The sequence below is a fragment of the Ostrea edulis genome, chromosome 3, assembly GCF_947568905.1.
Source record: "Ostrea edulis chromosome 3, xbOstEdul1.1, whole genome shotgun sequence".
In the NCBI taxonomy this organism is placed as follows: domain Eukaryota; kingdom Metazoa; phylum Mollusca; class Bivalvia; order Ostreida; family Ostreidae; genus Ostrea; species Ostrea edulis.
Window position 1 is genome coordinate 85,656,176 of NC_079166.1, and position 20,591 is coordinate 85,676,766.

Sequence of the window (20,591 nt, forward strand, 5' to 3'; positions counted from 1 at the left end):
ATATCTCTGAAAGGGGCAAATAGTTGGGAAAGCGATGACAATCTTTTTTCTCAGAATTTCATTTCAATATATTCAGGTTCGAAGTGTCACAGAATGGCATGATAAGAAAATCTCTCAATAGCAAAGGAATATATATTAAAGGGACTGGTTCATGTTTTTCGAAAGAAATGTTTTTCAATTTTGATGTTAAAGATTAAAAAAAAAACATGTATAGCTCATTTAGGGTTAACAACCAAAATTTGGACCGTCTGAATGCAAGGATAAGAGCAGTATCTTAGCTTTGATTCTGTGTTATGTAAACAAAGACTCGAGTCTTTTTGTGTAAACAAATAAACCAGTGAAACGTTAATTTTGTAATTTAAAACATTTTCATTTTGTACAATCACAAATTGTACCTTTTAAATGAAACATTTTACCTAAAATATACTTGAGATGTGATATATATAATAAACTTGGAGAAATATCAATAACGCACCCCAATGTAAAACTTATACGGTACCAATTTTGATGCACCAGATGCGCATTTCGACAAATAATGTCTCTTCAGTGATGCTCAACCAAAATGTTTGAAATCCGAAATAACAATAAAGTTTTAGAGCTATTATAGCCAAAAACAGCGTGCCCAAAAAGTGGAGTCAAATTCGTCTAAGGATAAGAACTATGCATGAGGGAGATAATCCTTAATTTTGAAATGAATTTCTAAATTTTATAACAGCAATTAGATATGCATCCGTATTTTCAAGCTAGTAACGAAGTACTTAGCTACTGGGCTGTAGAGACCCTCGGTGACTAACAGTCCACCAGCAGAGGCCTCGACCCAGGGGTCATGATGTAAAACTTATACGGTACCAATTTTGATGCACCAGATGCGCATTTCGACAAATAATGTCTCTTCAGTGATGCACAACCGAAATGTTTGAAATCCGAAATAACAATGAAGTTTTAGAGCTATTATAGCCAAAAATTCAATCTTTGTTTTCAAGACAAATGATAAACTCTTTATAATGAGCTTCTGTCATGATGAGTAACCTTAAGTTTCTGGTGAAACCCTCTAAACATATTAGACTGTAGATTTTGATCATTTAAAGTGAAAAACAAAATTTGGAGGAAAATCGTGAATCAGTCCCTTTAATAACCAATAAAACATTCATTTTGTACCGAAACAAGAGAAATCTAATAAAAGTAGTTAAATAACCACGTTTTAGTGTAAATATGTATTGTTTTGCAAGACAATAATTATTTAAGTACCACATTACATATTCATGTATCTGTTCTGAGGTTAAAAAGTTCTTAAAATAATTTAATACTGGTGTTATTACTGAAATACACTGTATATAATTTTGAGCAATTTGTGACAAAATGACAGCTAATGCCCCTTTAAAAACTCCAACAATCTATTATAATTAATTTTGAAATAATATGACAGAAAATAATTTGAAGGTTAAAAATCCATATGAGAATATTTTAAGCATATGATAAATGACTCACTCGAAATATCTTATGAAAAAAACAGTATAAAAGGTTATATCCTTTTGTCCAATCTGTACATACCGGGACACTCTAAAATCACGTGTTATCAGGTAATCATAGCATTGATTGTGAAAGGCGAATATAACCAACAGCGATCAACCCCACGACTCCCATAAGCAATACAAAACAAAGAGTTGGGCAATCACGGACCCTGGATCTGCACCTGTACCTTGTTTAACGTCCCTCTCGGAAAATTTTCACTCATATGGAGTGTCACATTTCGTTGTCAGGAAATATAACGGATAACGCTACACTTTACATATCTATTATTTTTTACATCACTTTTTTCTAATTATTACAATAACACATTAAAATATAAGTCAAGCTCAGTCTTATTGGCAATTGTCACTTTAATGGCACTGCAGTTCAATCACTTATGGACAGCGTGGATTGTAGTTGTGCATTTTGGCTCCACTTGGAATACGACTTCCGGTCTCCCCAGATTCCCACTCCACTTCTGCTTGATTTCTTTTGTAACTAATTGTTTAAGGGATCTATGAAATTAAGTTGCACATTATCAAATATACATTTAGTACCATAAAATTGAAAGAAAAACATTACACGTGGATAAGATGTTACAGGACCATGACTCAGCATTTTTGTTCAAGACTAATCTTTCTCCGGGACTTTGATGAATAGTATACATCCTTTAGTTATCGAAAAAAAAACCCACTACGAGTTAGAATGATATGCTGAATTTACCTGTCAGTATTGCGAAACAGTTGGCAACGTGTCGCCCTTGCCCCATGGATATGGCCAGTGTCCATACTCTGTGTTTATATTCTGTGCCTTGTTGACATTCCTTAGAATCGCACTGTGTTACCAGTCAACAGGGGATGGATGCTTACTCCCCTTAGGTACCTGATTCCAACTCTTGTGTGTCCAGTCAACAGGGGATGCTTACTCCCCCTAGGTACCTGATCCCACCTCTTGTGTGACCAGTCAACAGGGGATACTTACTCCCCCTAGGTACCTGATCCCACCTCTGGTGTGTCCAGTCAACAGGGGATACTTACTCCCCCTAGATACCTGATCCCACCTCTGGTGTGTCCAGTCAACAGGGGATACTTACTCCCCCTAGGTACCTGATCCCACCTCTGGTATGTCCAGTCAACAGGGGATACTTACCCCCTAGATACCTGATCCCACCTGTTGTGTATCCAGTCAACAAGGGATGTTTACTCCCCCTAGGTACCTGATCCCACCTCTGGTGTGTCCAGTGGTCTTGTTTGTCCTAGCACTTTTAATAATTTATTTCTTATGATAGTCTTGTTGGTTGTTTAACGTCACTCTTGTTGTTTTAATTGTTCACTCATATTAAGAAGTCACCATTGATAGTGAAGATCTGCAACATTTAGGCCTATGCTCAATACTTGTGGCATTTGGGCAGGGTGGGCTCTTTATCATGACACTCCAGTTGTGACACGGGGCCTCTGTGTTTGTGGTCTCATCGGAAGGACCGCCCCAATTAGTCGCCTCTTACGACAAGCAAGGGATATTGAGGACCTATTCTAACCCGAATCCCCACGGAAATACATAATGGAGGAACTTCTCGCCAACCATTAAGAAGGAATATACCACACTAGAGAAATATGATATAAATGAAAAGTGGAGAATATGTAATATATTTTTTTAAAAAGTTTGAAATTTAGTTCATTTAATATAAATAAGCAGTTTTAGTAGAAAGTCATCTGAAAAAGATTAAAACCCATTTAGACTAGAACACAAAGACCATAAATCAGTTGTCGCCGCGTACACTTAATGAGCTACCCAGTTCGGCGATGATATTCAAAAGGATAATCCACGCATTGCTGATATTTACATTTTTATTCAAGTTTCAAAAGAAAGTCGGCCATTATGACGGAGTAGTTTACCTCCTTAAAACTTGAATAAAAATGTAAATATTAGCAATGCTTCTACATGCACACCTTTATATCCTGCTCCTACATGTACACCTTTATATCCTGCTCCTATATGTACAACTTTATATCCTGCTTCTACATACACACCTTTATATCCTGCTCCTACATGTATACCTTTATATCCTGCTCCTACATACACACCTTTATGTCCTGCTCCTACACTTACACCTTTATATCCTGCTCCTACATGTACATATTTATGTCCTGCTCCTACATTTACACCTTTATATACTGCTCCTATGTGTACACCTTTATATTCTGCTCCTATATATACACTTTTATATCCTACTCCTACATGTACACCTTTATATCATACTCCTACATGTACACCTTTATATCATACTCCTACATGTACACATTTATATTCTGCTCCTACATACACCCCTTTATATCGTGCTATTACATATACACCTTGATATCCTGCTCCTATATGTACACCTTTATATCCTACTCCTATATGTACACCTTTATATCCTGCTCCTACATGTACACCATTATATCCTGTTCCTATATGTACACCTTTATATCCTACTCCTATATGTACACCTTTATATCCTGCTCCTACATGCACACCTTTATATCCTGTTCTTATATGTACAACTTTATATCCTGCTTCTACATACACACCTTTATATCCTGCTCCTACATGTACACCTTTATATCCTGCTCCTACATGTACACCTTTATATCTTGCTCCTACATACACACCTTTATATCCTGCTATTACATATACACCTTGATATCCTGCTCCTACATGTACACCTTTACATCCTGCTCCTATATATACATATTTATGTCCTGCTCCTACATTTACATATTTATGTCCTGCTCCTACATTTACACCTTTATATACTGCTCCTATGTGTACACCTTTATATCCTGCTCCTATATATACACCTTTATATCCTACTCCTATATGTACACCTTTACATCCTACTACTATATGTAGACCTTTATGTCCTGCTCCTACATGTACACTTTTATGTCCTGCTCTTACATGTACACCTTTATATCCTGCTCCTACATACACACCTTTATATCCTGCTATTACATGTATACCTTTATATCCTGCTCCTACATACACACCTTTATATCCTGCTCCTACATGTACATCTTTATATCCTACTACTATATGTACACCTTTATATCCTGCTCCTACATGTACACCTTTATATCCTACTACTATATGTACACCTTTATATCCTGCTCCTACATGTACACTTTTATATCCTGCTCCTATATGTACAACTTTATATCCTGCTTCTACATGTACACCTTTATATCCTGCTCCTACATGTACACCTTTATATCCTGCTCCTACATGTACACCTTTATATCCTGCTCCTACATGTACACCTTTATATCCTACTACTATATGTACACCTTTATATCCTGCTCCTACATGTACACTTTTATATCCTGCTCCTACATTTACACCTTTATATCCTGCTCCTACATGTACACTTTTATATCCTGCTCCTATATGTACAACTTTATATCCTGCTTCTACATGTACACCTTTATATCCTGCTCCTACATGTACACCTTTATATACTGCTACTATGTGTACACCTTTATATCCTGCTCCTACATGTACACCTTTATATCCTGCTCCTACATTTACACCTTTATATACTGCTACTATGTGTACACCTTTATATTTTGCTCGTATATGCACACCTTTATATCCTGCTCCTATATGTACACCTTTATATCCTACTCCTACATGTAAACCTTTATATCCTACTCCTACATGTAGACCTCTATATCCTACTCCTACATGCAAACCTTTACATCCTACTCCTACATGTACACCTTTATATCCTGCTCCTACATATACACCTTTATGTCCTGCTCCTACATTTACATCCTGCTATTACATATACACCTTTATATCCTACTCCTACATTTACACCTTTATATCCTACTCCAACATGTACACCTTTATATCCTGCTATTACATATACACCTTTATATCCTACTCCAACATGTACACCTTTATATCCTACTCCTACATGTACACCTTTATATCCTGCTCCTACATGTACACATTTATGTCCTGCTCCTACATTTACACCTTTATATTCTGCTCCTATGTGTACACCTTGATATTCTGCTCCTATATGTACACATTTATATCCTGCTCTGCATACACACCTTTATATCCTGTTATTACATATACACCTTTATATCCTGTTCCTATATGTACACCTTTATATCCTACTCCTACATGTACACCTTTATATCCTACTCCTACATGTACACCTTTATATCCTGCGTATGTAAATACACACCTTTATATCATGCTCCTACATTCACACCTTTATATCCTGTTCCTGCATGTACACCTTTATATCCTACTCCTACATGTACACCTTTATATCCTACTCCTACATGTACACCTTTATATCCTGCGTATGTAGATACACACCTTTATATCATGCTTCTACATTCACACCTTTATATCCTGTTCCTGCATGTACACCTTTATATCCTGCTCCTACATGTACACCTTTATATCCTACTCCTACATACACACCTTTATATCCTACTCCTACATGTACACCTTTATATCCTGCGTATGTAGATACACAACTTTATATCCTGCTCCTACATACACACCTTTATATCCTGCTCCTACATACATATCTTTATATCCTGCTCCTACATATACACATTTATGTCCTGCTCCTACATATACACATTTCCAATGAAAATTGGCCATCATTGGCATCAAACATATACTCAGAATTGGGTTCTTCTAGAACTGGTACATTTCATGATTACTGGGTGTATATTTTGCTTTTATTAACAAAACACGATGAGTGTTGGAATTCGATGTTTACAGGTTCATCTTGTAAACGTTTTATGACAGATGAGAGAATGGCAGTGCAGTGTTATCCATGAAATAGAAATTATTTTATATTAAAGCGTCTGTCAGAATCGGACCTGTGTTTATAACATTTTTTCCATCGATGCGTTACACCGCTGAGAAAGAGGTTCACATTGTAGTGCGTCACACACATGAAATCATTATCTTTTTATACTACGATGTATTGGACAATGACGGATTTAAGAGGGGTGCCTCCCCTTTGAATTTTCAAATTTAAAGTAAATTGTGGTATCTTGTCTAGAAAAAATGTACTAAACGAGAAAAGAAGCAATAATTTCTTCCACTCCCGGAGCAATAAATGACAAAATCTTTTGATTTCTTAAATTACTTTATTTGGAGAACTTAACTTTTTCCAAAAGCCCTCAAAATTTGCGTCATTTTACTAATTTCACCTGATCAAAATTGATAGAAAATAGTACAAATGACTAAAATAGAAGACATATTTCAAGCCCTATAAAATCTGTAAATTCTATGAGCTCAAGGCGGCCCCCAGACCCCCTGCCTCATAAAATGGCGCCCCCGTAACAGCATTTCCTGGATCCGCCCCTGTGCGAAGCAGGCAGGTAAATAATGTCATGTGACCTATAAAAATAAGTAGGTATAATCAAGACTTGCTTACTTACAACATATGAGATACAATGTAAATACAGAAATTTTAAAAGCATATCATTTCCTATATTAAATAACCGGTGCTCCAGTGCTTGTTTGCCTTGGTTGATATATGTGAGGGTTTTAACTATTGAAAGGTGAAGATAGGAAACAGTGAGCAATCTCACAACAATATATCATTATCTATATCTTCTGTTAATTGCCGATGTTCAGCTAATTTTGTATATTGTTTAGAGTCCCTCTTGAGAATATTCCACTCATAAGGAGACGTCACTATTGCCGGTGAAGGGCTGCAAAATTTAGGCCTATGCTCGGCGCTTATGGCCATTGATCAGGGAGGGATCTTTATCGTGCCACACACCCGCTGTGAAACTGAACCTTGGTTTTGCGGTTTCATCCGAAGGACCGCCCCATTTAGTTGCCTCTTACAACAAGCAAGGGTACTGAGGACCTAGTCACTTAGTACATGTATCACATGACATTATCACAGAAAATAAACAAGTAAAATGCATTTCAACAAACATTCATAAGGGTGTATCATTGTGTCAAATGTTGTCTGTCTTGTTTCATATCGATTGTTAGGCCGTTCATGACACACTGATTTTGACTACAGATAACTCTGCTTACCTGATCAAGAAATAGGGTTCATGGCGGGTGTAACCGGTCGACAGGTGATGCTTTCTCTTCCAAGGCACCTTATCTCACCTCTACTATATCTAGGGGGTCAGTGTTTGCCCAACTCTCTATTTTGTTTTCCTTATAGGAGTTATATTGATAACTGTTCGTTATTTCCGCTTTTGATAAAGGAGAAAGGGAATTTATAGCTTTCAGTCTTTGTTACAAAATTAAATATGAATACATGCTGGATTTATTAAGTATCATACGTCTCAGGTAAAACTGAAATAAAAATAAATATGAAATCCAATGTTCATTTTTCGTCATTTGTTGTAGGTTTATTATTCGATTGTTGAAGGCAAGAGTATTAAGTCGTTCGTGTCCGTCCGACCCTCTGTCCATCCATCTTGTCTGTAGAGAAATGTGAATTGTGGTTTAAAATCAGGTCATTCTAAAACTTTAAACAGTGTACAATGATTAGATAAGAATTACGTTTCAAGGATTATTTTATCAGATAAACAAAAATGTTTACATTTAAACAAGATTTTTTTATGAAAGACTTAATGATTTATAAAGAGGCACATATGACATTAACACGAGGTCAATACACAAAATATCACCAAAGCGCGAAATTGTGCAAATCACATAAAAACGTTCAAGAATGGAAACATAGGTATTCCAGGACAGCTTCAACCTGTTGACTGACAAGCAGTAATGTTCGGTAATGTTCAGTAATGTTCGGTTATGTTCGGTAATGATCAATTATGTAATGTCCAAATGACCAAACATATTCAGTAATATTCAGTAATGTTCAGCAATGTTGGGTAGTATTCATCAATGTTTGGTAATGTTCAGCAATATTTAGTAATGTTCAGTAATGTTTTAGTAATGTTCGGTAAAGTTCGGTAATGTTCAGTAATGATCAATAATGTTCGGTAATATTCGGGAATGTTAGGTAATGTTCAGTAATGCTTAGTTATGATCAGTAATGTTCGGTAATGTTTGGTAATGTTCGGTAAAGTTCGATAATGTTCGATAATGTTCAGTAATGTTCGGTAATATTCGGCAATGTTCGGTAATGTTCAACAATATTTAGTAATGTTCAGTAATGTTTGATAATGTTCGGCAATGTTCAGTAATGATCAGTAATGTTCGGTAAAGTTCGGTAATGTTCAGTAATGATCAATAATGTTCGGTAATATTCGGGAATGTTAGGTAATGTTCAGTAATGCTTAGTTATGATCAGTAATGTTCGGTAATGTTTGGTAATGTTCGGTAAAGTTCGGTAATGTTCGATAATGTTCAGTAATGTTCGGTAATATTCGGCAATGTTCGGTAATGTTCAACAATATTTAGTAATGTTCAGTAATGTTTGATAATGTTCGGCAATGTTCAGTAATGATCAGTAATGTTCGGTAATGTTTGGTAATGTTCAGTAATGTTCGGTAATATTCGGCAATGTTCGGAAATGTTCAATAATGTTTAGTTATGATCAACAATGTTCGGTAATGTTTGGTAATGTTCGGTAATGTTCATTAATGATCAGTAATGTTCGGTAATGATCGGTAATATTCGGTAAAGTTCAGTAATGTTCGGTATTATTATACCCCAGTATGAGAATTCTGTGCAACGCGTAATCTGATTGGTCTAGACGGTCACATGCCAGGGATGACAAAACTTCATATCTCCCTCTCAATAGAGGATATCTATATTGCGTGTTTTGATATTTGGTTTATCCAACGAGTTGATTTGGTGTATTTATTCGCGAGGCTTGCTGAGCGTATAAATACACCATATAAACGAGTTGGATAAACAAATATCACAATACGCAATTATAGATGTTCTATTTATCTCATGCGTCTTCTTTTCACTTAATTTTGAGATGATCCCCAGTATGGTAGAAACAGCTGATTGAATTTGTTTTGAATTCGTGGCTCAGACGTCGTGCTTAATCTGTCTACCTTACGAGGGAAAAAATAGTGCGCTTATAAACCATTGATATACAGTAGAAAAGTGCCTTTTTATAAAAGAAAACATGGATGAAAATTGTTTTAGAAGGGATTATAGTTTATAATTAATAATGGTTTTACCATTCCAACAAAGTAACAACTATTGACCGAGTATTTATTTTTGGACGTAGGCCTGACCTTCTGATAAAAGTTTGATGTCGTCGTCGTTTTGAAATAAACATGTGTAATAACGAATTAACGATCGATGAAAGTAATATTTTAATGCAGCGTTATTAGAATGTTCAACAGTTTACAATGAAAAGTAGAAGTGTTTGTGCATTTGGATTTTATTTACGTAGTTTCGGGCGAGAGGAAATCCTGAGGCACTTTGAATAGGCCTAGCCTAGTAAGTAAAGCTGTTGAGATTTCTTACATTTAATATGCTCCAGAAAAAAGAGACTGTGCTTGTGAATACTTGGTACCGCAGCATGTCGAGGTACTTTCGATTAGGCTTGTTCAGTAGGCGGTCGATTCCTTGTCGATGATAATAGTGTGCACATATTTTTGTTTTCTGGTCGTAATTTTTGAGTAGTTACAGACCGAGTTGGCATTTTGGTGGCCGGTAACTTACATTATATGTCAGTAGGGGCAGCATTTTAAGTTTGCTATAAAATAAATTCTAAATAAATACAGAATAATAAGTTTTACGCTTTATTTCATGCATGGATATGCATAAAAAAAAAGTCATCCAAGCGGGGACAGTGTCAAAAGTAGTTCGGACCGGAAGTGCTTTATCAAACGGGCGTGTGATAAAGCTAATGCTTTATCTCACTTTCAATATACACCACACATATGAGATAAAACATATTATACCTCAGTATGAGAATTCTATGCAACGCGTAATCTGATTGGTTTAGACGGTCACATGCCAGGGATGACAACACTTCATATCTCCCTCTCAAACATCATATCTTCCTATCATATTTACCCTTTGGGCAGCCTCGTGCATTTTCCATAAATTTATCGTCAAGGTAGACGAAGTATATTGTGACGTCACAATAAGTCCGAGTCATTCTACTTTCATAGTAAATATGCGGGTCTCTAATACACCGTTGAATTTAGGAGAATGAAAATACAAAACCTGGTTATCATATTTGATTATCACTGTATTTTGTTGTTTGTACCTTGTACCGTAATGCGTTGACGGCGCGGTGTAACCGTTAGGACGATCTCAGCTACATACAATGTATATAGATGAGAGGACTCCAATTTCCAATGCACTTTTGAGTCTTGCTTTGTTTCGGTATAATAAACAATTTATTGCATGAATGTTCGGGAGATATGAAGATTTATTCACCCAAGAAAAAGCATATTCCCCTCGAGCGTTGCCCGAGGGGAATATGAGTTTTTGGGTGAATAAATCTTCTTATTATATAGCTAATAAATAGTCTAATATAAAATCTGCGTAAAATCTAGAGAATGTTAACGTTCAATATCCTGAGAATTTATTGAACGCTAACTTTACATTCCGTAAATTGTATGAGCCCGAAACATATTGGGTATGAGCGTTCAATATTGACGTTACCGTAACGACATAAAAAAGCCAAAATGGCAGACGACGGTCCTCGGAATCTAACAGAGCCGGTATTTGATATTTACTTAAGCAAAATGTTTTACTGTACATAAATTATGATGTCCCCATTTACAAAATCAGTTTGCTTTATGCATTAATGACGGGTTAAATATTGGACAGTTAAGAAATTCATGCTGTTATTGCACACATTCACCTTAGATGCCAATATTGATGAATTCTCGTCTATTTTGGAGTGAAAAGGGATATAATTTAACGACTAAATACTTTAGCTATATAATACAAGAGGCCCAAGGGCCTAGAATCGCTCTTCTGATAAATTGTACAACCCCACCATTTCTATTCTTAGCCTCTTAGTATTCTAAATCTTTAGTTAAATCCTAAGAATTCAAAAAAGTAGGTCAATGTGACCTACTTTTTGGTTTACACATTTTGAGAACCCAAGAAATATCAACTGACAAAGTTTGATGATTTTAAGCCAATTAGTATCTGAATATTGAAATATAGCTGTCAAATTCCAATCGTAGGTCATGGTGACCTACTTTTTGGTCAACGAACTCCGAACATGCAAGACCCATCAACTGACAAAGTTTGATGACTGTAGGTCACAAATAGTATATGAAATATATAAATATAGGTGTCCAATTCCAAAAGTAGGTCAAGTTGACCTACTTTTTGGTCGAAACCCTTCGAACATGCAAGACCCATCAACTGACAACGGTTGATGACTGTAGGTCAAATAGTATCTGAAATATATAAATATAGCCGTCAAATTCCAAAAGTAGGTCAAGGTGACCTACTTTTTGGTCGACACACTCCGTAGACTCAAGATGCATCAACTGTAAAAGTTTGATGATTGTAGGTCAATTAGTGACTGAAATATATAAATATAACTGTCAAATGCCAAAAGTAGGTCACAGTGACCTACTTTTTGGTCGATACACTCCGAAGACTCAAGATGCATCAACTGACAAAGTTTGATGATCCTAGGTTTTACAGTGCCCAAAATATGCATCTAAAATTGAAAATGTGAAATTTGAATATCTGCAAAATTCAAAAAGTAGGTCACTGTGATCTACTTTTTTATAAATATGTTTCAAGGCCTCAAGATGCATCAACTTACAAGATTTGATGATTCTAAACCTCTCGGTATTTGAAATAACAACTTAAAATATATCTATAAATGATAAGCCATAAAATTCAGAAAGTAGGTCACGGTGACCTATTTTTCAGTTGACGCATTTCAAGGTCCCATGATCCACCAACTGACAAGTTTTGATGAGCATAGGCTTCAAAGTGTCCAAGATATGCATCAAAATTAATTTTAAAATAAATACCTGCAAAATTCAAAAAGTAGGTCACCGTGACCTACTTTTGAGACAACTTGACACAAAGTCCTAAGATGCATCAATTGTCAAAATTTGATGATCCTAGTCCTTATAATGACTAAAATATCTAAGATTTAAGGAATTTAAAAAATTTATAAATTTAGGTCAACTTTGAAGTGACCTTGAGACCACGCCCTTTGTCCCAGGGTAATGCCTTGAACAATTTTTAATCTACAACATATCCTCATCCTTATGTGTAAGTTTGGTGATAATCTACCCTGTGGTTCTTGAGAAGAAGATTTTTTAGCAACCACTACTTTTGTTTGTATTTTCCTGATTATCTCCCCTTGTTAAAGGGTCACATCCCTCTATTTAGTATGTATGAAAGCCCTTGGGCCAATGATACCCTGTAACAAATTTGAAAAAAATTGGCCAAGGGGTTCTTGAGTTATAGCCCTTTTTCTAAAAAGTTTATGCACACCGCACACCGCACAAATGGCCATAGCATTAGCTCTTTGAGCTTTTGGCTCAGAAGAGCTAAAAAGGACTATTGAACTTATATAAGTGAATATTGGCACTCGTTGTCTGTCAAAATGCACTCGCAAGCTCGTGTATTTTCACAGCCAACTCGTGACAATATTCACAAATATAAGTTCATTAACTCTATAATATCTCCCTCACAATCATGCAATAAATGTATATTATTATATAGTTAATAAATAGACTATTATAAAATCTGCGTAAAATCTAGAGAATGTTAGCGTTCAATATCCTGAGAATTTATTGAACACTAAATTTGCATTGGGTAAATTGTATGAGCCCGAAACATTCCGGGTATGAGCGTTCAATATTGACGCTACCGTACCGACGTAAACACGCCAAAATGGCAGACGACGGTCCTCGGAATCTGACAGAGCCGGTATTTGATATTTACTTAAGCAAAATGTTTTACTGTACATAAATTATGATGTCCCCATTTACAAAATCAGTTTGTTTCATGCATTAATGACGGGTTAAATATTGGACAGTTAAGAAATTCATGCTGTTATTGCACACTTTCACCTTAGATGTCAATATTGATGAATTCTCGTCTATTTTGGAGTAGTTTGAGTAAAAAGGGATATAATTTAACAATACTTTAGCTATATAATAAAAGGGTTATTGAACTTATATAGGTGAATATTGGCACTCGTTTGTCAAAATGTACTCGCAAGCTCGTGCATTTTCACAGCCAACTCGTGCCAATATTCACCAATATAAATTCAATAACCCTATAATATCTCCCTATCATATTTACCGCATGGCCAGCCTCGTGCATTTTCCATAAGTTTAACGTCAAGGTAGATGAAGTGTATTGTGGCGTCACAACAAGTCCGAGTCATTCTACTTTCATAGTTCGTAAGCAAACTTCCACCAGAGTTCGGTTGCTCACAAATCAAACTCTTCCACTTAGGCATTATGGGATAGCGATTTCTTAGGCCGCGTATATTGTGACGTCACTATAGAATGACGAAAAAAAAAATAACGTCAAACGTAAACAACAATCTAATTAAAATCAGACTTTTTAGATCTGCGTCGTATACTCTGCGTAAGTAGATCTGACATAACCCGATTAGGGGTCATGTTCAGATGAACTTTATGTCAGTCAATCAGCGCATCGGCTTTGAAATCGTCGGTGTTCACAATTCAAGGAAAATAGCTGCGATTGTTTGGTTTGAAAGAAAACATATCGCAGCTAGATGCGACGTCACAATGCACAGTTTACGTCAACTGTCGTTATATTCCTCGCGTTATTTACGTAAACCATCTTGAAAACTATTCAAATCGTACCCATCCCTATTCATACATAAATCGGAATAGCCGTGTTTCGAGTTCCTCCGGAACACCCAGGAATTTTCATATTTAGCCACGCCGGTCACGTGATTTGAACAAAATGTTCCACAGGGGTACTTCCGATTAATTTTGTTTACACTGGTAACAAAATTTGTCTTTGACAAAATATAGAGTGTGCGGCACAAATGGTCGCAAATCAGATAAAGGAAAGCAAGGGATATATATTTACTTGGGAAGATGTCAAAGTTAACCTTTTCCCAAACCCGGGAAAAACGTTCACACAGAGGAAACAATGGCGTCATTTGTATAGAAAACCACGAGCAGCCGATATTCAGTGCGATTATTTCATTCCATGAAAGCTGAACCAACAAAGAAACAACATTGTCTTAGCCAGCTTGCTTATATCAACTTTTAGGAAAACCAAGAGGTTTGTACTGACTCTTAAAAATATAATATAGACTGTGCAACATCTTGTCAATCTTAAGAATAGGTATACCTGTACCCTCATCCACATCTGAGCAGTGTATGTATTTTACAACGGTATTCATGCGACATTAAATAGATGATAAAGCATCATATATTAGAGAATTTCAATTATGAACTCATGGTTCAGGGTCATAAAAATTATGAAGCAATTTCACAAGAGAGAAAGGGGGGGGGTATATATATAATATCTGCCAATTAAATAAAATACGAGAACACCAGATAATCTATCCCTACGGATCTATACTAGAATCTGCATAATCATTTATCCAAGCTCCATACCGATGGTTCATTCACTGCAAAATTTTGAATTATATCAAAGAACTTTTATTTATCTTTGCTCCAACTTTTAATACCAATCAAGCACAGGCAATTGCATCGCTTGGGGTCGAATTTACTATTAAAGATTACTCTTTAATAGTAAATTCGAACACAAGTGATGCTTATTGCCTGTGCAATCAAGGTACTTTGCATGTACATCAGAAATGTACATTTCCACTCAAACCACTTGTATACAAGAATGGAACCAGCTGAACATGGGCCAGGTTATATATTATGTATTTACTCTCCTACCCCTTTGATTCAGTACTGTGTAAGGAAATATGCTACTGAGTATATATTTAAAAAAGGAAATAACAAAGAACAACAATTTTCATTCATATTTTATTCAACATATATACTAGTATACACAGGTTAATAACAATAACTGACTGAAAATTTTCAAATACACAATATTTGAAGCAGCAAAAGAAAAGAATTAGATATGTATAACACACACAAAAAAAAGAAGAAATAAATTCTCACCTGGCTGAACTTAACTTTTTACTCCTTTTTAGCTCCCTTTCACTGCATACCAGCCAATAACTAGCAGTCATTATATGCAGGTCTAATATTTTGGCAATGTTATAGGTAGTGTGGCTGAAATAAACCAGTGTTCAGGAAGGTCCAGTAATGGCATGACATCATGAGAGTTTGGCATACAGACATTCACATGATTAATGATGAAACTGAAGACTTCAAGTGAAAGGCATGGAAAATTATCCAGTTCCCATATACCTGAAAAAGAGGAGAGATGCCACAATATTGATAATAGATATTTTTAAAAAATGCAGAAATTATAATTTATGTTAAAAATACTGGTGACTGCACATACATGTATATTTGTTTATCTTATCTAGAAATATATGAAGTACATGTAATTCATATTAAAACTGTGAATGTATGAGTTTTCAATGACTTTTATCAATAAAGTTTACCATATCTATTGTACATTTATCTAATTTCCCTTATACAGTCATTGTAGTCATATGGGAGCTTGCTTGCATTCAGAGTTCTGACATCAATCTAAAACATATGCATATTTCATAACAAGAGTCATTTGAGCACTTAACATGTATTATGTATAAACCTAGTTAAATAACTTCAAAATCTACCCATCATGTTTTAAACGAACACAAAAGGTTCTTCCTAATTTCTTTTTTTTTCTTTTTCTTGTTTCAATTTAGTTCATAAATATCAAAGTCAATTCATCTTTTTCAAACTTTTGATGCATATAATGGATTTCCTCTGCATTGCTCTATCTATCAGGCCCAGCACAATCTCTATATTTAGCAATATAGTTTTATAAAGGTATTTCAAATAGCTTCATTAAGCTAGTTTCGATTAAATTTCTTAAGTGCAATGGCACATGACAATATACATGCACTTTGAACTAACCACAACACTATTCTAGTTATAGATCATATGCCATTTTAAGAATTTTCCTGGAAAGAGAATGTCTTGTATTGATAACTGTCCACTACATTGTGTATGTCGAAGCTTTGATAAGTATATGATGACTTTACAATGTGGAATCTAATTGCCAATATACCATTCTATTGATCCTCTACGGTGAAGATTGGTTAAATGTTGCTTAACAACTTAATAATCCTAAACATTTGACAATTTTGAATCAAAATTCTTCCAAAGGTACATAGTTTAATAAGCATTTATTGTTTACAGTGTGTTGTTTGGAGTACAAGGATGAAATATTTTCACTTAGAAATTCAATTCTTATGCTTTAGAAATATATTTGATAGAAGATTTGAAATGTATCAAGCTATTTCAATTAGCTTTATATAGCTATTTCAATTAGATTTAAAAAGCTATAGCTTGATTAAGCATATATACATGGCTAATTATCAGGGTTGGGTGGTCAAAACCGCCCCCGGTTTTAACCAGTGGTTTTAACCGTCCCGGTCAATACTCCCCAAGTGGTCAATACTGGTCAATTGTGATTTAAACTGTCCATTTTCTAATTTTTGTACATTTCTTGCAAAGATAAAGATAAATTAAGTCTTTTCATTATATGGATCAATTGTTGATTAATATTTTTCATTAGATAATCAAATGTAATTTCATAAGTTTAATATATTTGGTTTGCTGAAACTGACCGAAATACCTTCAGTACCTACCAGAGGGTCACAGTTCTATAGCATAGCTTGACGATTGGGAACAGACCTCTTAATACATGTACTTGGACAGATTAAGAATAAAAGGTAGCTGGACATTACCTGAGCACTGGAAGCAGAGTTGACAGGTGTTAATAAGCATAGGCTGGGACCAGAGATGACCAGTCTGCCCGTTATTGTTATGAAAACATCACCAACACACCCCCTCAAATGTTTATTCAACACTTAAAAGAAAGATTGATGAAACAATACTTATATAGGTAGTTCTCTTGTTAAACTACGGAATTTGAACAGAAACTTTTACATCTTCCCCAATTCAACAGATTCATTTGTACATTATTTAATATTATGACTTATAAGTACATTATAAACTGATAGTGCATGTTATGAATTACAGTATTTAGCATAATGGTCACTTAAACATTTAAAATAAATAATACAGACTATAATGACCAAATAATCTTCAATCGACCAGTATTAACCAGTATTGACCGGTTTTAACCAGTATTGACCACCGACCCGGTCAATACTCATATTGACCACTTTTTTGCCAACCCTGCTAATTATACTAGAGATTGTGCTGGACCAGTCTATGAGCGCATGAATGTTGCTGAAAGGAATAACATTACCTTAATCATGATCAGATATATATTTTGTTCAGTGATATAAATATGAGCAGTAATCACAAATACCTACTGGATTGTGAAAAGTCAATAAAATGACTACAACAATAAATAGTCAAGCTAAAAATTCTTCCAATTACATGAGTATATCATTAGAAATCAAACTCCAAAGACTTAATTGTGACACAAGTCTTAGTTGATAAATAATTATTTTCAAATTAGACAGCATATTGACTATACCCAAGTTGATAATTTTATCCTCACTCACATATGGCTATACCATAGCACTTAGAAACCCAGTCTAATTCAATCTAAACTAGCTTTAAATAATAAAGCTATTTCAAATACCTATAATGTTATAGCTAATATATTACTCTTCACTGTGTATTGTCATTATTTATGTCTTATATCAATAATTATATATGTTACTTGTTTATTATATATGTTACATGTTTATGCACATTTTGGCCCTGATTTGGTAACGTAAATTCTATTTCACATAGGCCCTAGACTGTACTGGACCTAATGTCTGCTTTATGAAGCAGTGCACATTGTGTTTTGTTTAATCATATATATAAAATATCGTCATAATTTTCATTTTACCTGTTTGACAGGTTTCACTGAGTCTAATACGTTCTTTTCCTTTCCACCTCCGGTTACTAGACAGCTGGGCCTTGTGCGAGTTACACGACAACATTGCATCGTCTTCTGTTCTTGACGAAGTCTTTCGTTGTATTTCGTAGATCAATAATGGCTTATCAAACGCTCATAAACAAATATGTACCGCATACACCCCAAACTATTACATGCGTATTTCAATTTCATGATGATCGACAAAATTAAGGCTATCTGTATCTTACTAGGTCTAATAGCGAGCGAAGCTCGGGTCGCGAAGCGACGCGACGAGCTCGCTCCAATGATTACACATGAGTCACGTGATTTGCTCTTCTTCAGCTGAAAAAAGATGAGTAATATGATTACGGTGTGACCGTTGGGGCGAACGCAGCATATCTGAATACATTTTCAAAAAATTTATATTGAAAACAAGGAAAACTGATCTGGTTCACTGTCAATACGTAGGATTACTGTCTTGCTCTTCTCGCCAATGTAGGAATCAGTTTAGCGGGAAATGCAACGAGCGTGTTGTGACGTAGCCTGGTAATTGTGACGTGACTGTTTACATTTCTTTAGACAATATTTTAAAAAGAAAAAGAAAGGGGGAAGAATATGATTGTCATCCTTTCCTTTCAAATAAGAAAGGTTTGTAATACTTCAAAGATTTTTATTATTATTTTACGAATCGAACCATCCGCCATTTTGTACGAGGGACTTCTGGGATTGGCGTAAAAAAAAATTCTTGTTAGAGGTTGAGATTTAGCTCGGATTATTTCCCGCGCTCTAGTCATTAGAGCTCGCAGTACGAGCCAGCGCTCCGCGCTGGCTCGCTGCGCTCGCTATTACCCATAATGCTTCTGCAAAAATGTCGCCGTCACTGCGGTATACTTCATTGACAAACCCGTAATTAAAATAATTAGATTGTTTAGAAAGTACCATAAACGTTTTTTAAATTCCAGGCAAGCTTTCTCATAGCTTCAAAAAATTTGTTTTGCTTGGTTTGAGAGAAGAAGAAAAAACATTGCAGCTAATGTGACGTCACAATTTGTAACTGTTTACACCAAGCGTGTTATATTTCCCGCGTTAAATCAAGAGGCGGATAAAAGTCGTGTTGTAAGATGATAATGGGCTTCGCTCGTCTCAACGGTCACACCGTACAACATATTACACGAAGTGTCGACTGTTGGTAGACAAAGGTAAACAACAATAATTGATAAACCGGAAGTAACCCGGTGGAACATTTTTGAAGCGGCGTGACTAAACACAGAATAAACACTGTGTTCCGGAGGAACTCGAAACACGGCTATTCACAATTAATTTAATTTTCGTGGATTTCATATCGTACGTTTTGTTGTTTGTATGAACAGAATAGATTAGGCATTATTGCAAAAGTTTGAAATTCGTTATGCGAAAATATACAATTTTACAGTGTGGAATAAACTTCGTGGAAGAGAGATTACAGCAATTTGTTTACGAATTGCCAGGAACCGCCTGAATAGCCATCATTGTATGGCGCAATCTGACTGGCTGATAGTTCTCATGAATATTCCAAGCGAAAAGTAATGTGGACATGACCCCCAATGGGGTTATGTCAGATCCTATTATAGTAATTGTGAGCGTAACCTAGGATCTGATTTTAATTAGATTGACGTAAACAACTTTCAAAACAAGAACGTAAACATCATGTTCATTACTTTACACAATGATTTGAACACAGTTTCCCTACTTTTTAATGATCTTTTGATCATTTTATGTTTAAAATAAAATCCATACTTTTATATTAATGCTCTTAATATTAATATCTTCAATTTTTTAACTGCGAACTACTTCTTTAGTGTTATTTGCCTGAGTGATAATCGCGGACTCACAATATACAAATCCGTATTTTGTGCTGCGTCACATAGGAGAGGTCTATTCGTAGGTGACACAATGAGGCCTCGACGGGGAGTTTGAGTTCGTAAGGCACAACATATGCGGGTCTCTGATACACAGTAAAACAAGCAAGTAAATCAGCATTCAAGGAGATTGGAAATACAAACACTGGTTATCATATCACTGTATTTCGTTGTTTGTACCTTCTACCAAAATACGTTGACGGCGTGGTGTTACCGTAAGGGCGATCTCAGCTACATACAATGCATATAGATGAG